Here is a 1,341-nt window from a genome sequence, read left to right on the forward strand (position 1 = left end):
ACAGGTGACCCCGTGTCCTCCAGTGGTCTCTTTCCCACATCTAGTGGAAAGGAGAGAAATCTGAGTCTTCCTTTCCTCCCTGGGAATCTGTTCACAGGAGATGCCAAGCCCAACTCTGAACATTCTGAGTTTATCCAGACAGGTGTGTAACTGCACACACTAGATTAAGAGGAAAAAACACGCTGATTTTTGTTTTAGGCTACACATATTTAGCTTTCTAAACACAAAAATGGAAGGATTTCTCTCAATTCTACACAATGATTGGTGTCTAAGAAAGCTGTATAAAGAATGAACTCATGTCCATACATGAATTAAACTAACTTCATGAGCTCTACAGAGACACATTAACGTGTGCTGTTTCCCTGGAAGCACACAAGCCAGGGCTCAGCCTGACACAGGTGCCACCAGCAGCCCTGATCGCACAGGGTCAGGAGACCACAAAGCTGGCTGGGGAAGTGAGGCAATGGGACCCAAAGACCCAAATGTTTCTTTTAACAGTCTCAGATGCTACTTGGTGACTTCTATGTTCTGGGCTCTCCAACCCTCATAAAGTCTGGAAAATATTGGTGAACACTGCTATGCTTGGATTTCAAACATGTAGTATTGACCTGGGGCAACAACAAAAGTTCACATTCTATAAAAAACTATAGTATATAACAGTAATAAATCCCATGGTTTTTGGTTGTAACTGAAAACAGCAATCTAGGCCCTGGGAACGAAGCCATATAGGGTGAGAATGAGAAAGCGAAGCGGAGAACAGGTGTGGCGTGTCATGGGTAAGGTGTGTCAGGCTGGACTGGCCCTGAAGTCTGGATGGAGCAAAGCGTAAATGCGCCGTGAAAGATCCCACAGAACAGGACTCCACATCATCAGAACAAAGACAAACACTAGCTCTCTTCTGACTTCCAAACGTGGAACTGTAACATGTATACAAGTTGGTTAAAATACTGCTATAACAGCACACACAGAAACAGTACCTTACTGGTCACTCCCTACAAGTACATACTCCATTTACAACCTTGTTTTTAAAATCAGGAAAAATTGTTAAAACATCTATCCAACAGTGATGTTTTCAAAAGTATATACACCCAACAGCCCAGAGAATGCTCGCTCTGGACCCAGTGTCAGCACCATCAAAGTGCAGTGTCTGTGACTGCAAGTCAGACAAAAATAAAAAATACAGTACTTTCTGAGGCCTAGGACTAGCTCAAAATAGGCTCTACAGCATTTGTGTCCAACAGGTATGTCGTCCTCAAGGGCCTTTTAGACGGGCACAAAGTCGCCACTGGTTACACGTAAGTGAGTTTTGCATCACTGTTCAGGAATATAATATTCCCATCA

The sequence above is a fragment of the Plecotus auritus genome, assembly GCF_963455305.1.
Source record: "Plecotus auritus genome assembly, chromosome: 5".
Taxonomy (NCBI): domain Eukaryota; kingdom Metazoa; phylum Chordata; class Mammalia; order Chiroptera; family Vespertilionidae; genus Plecotus; species Plecotus auritus.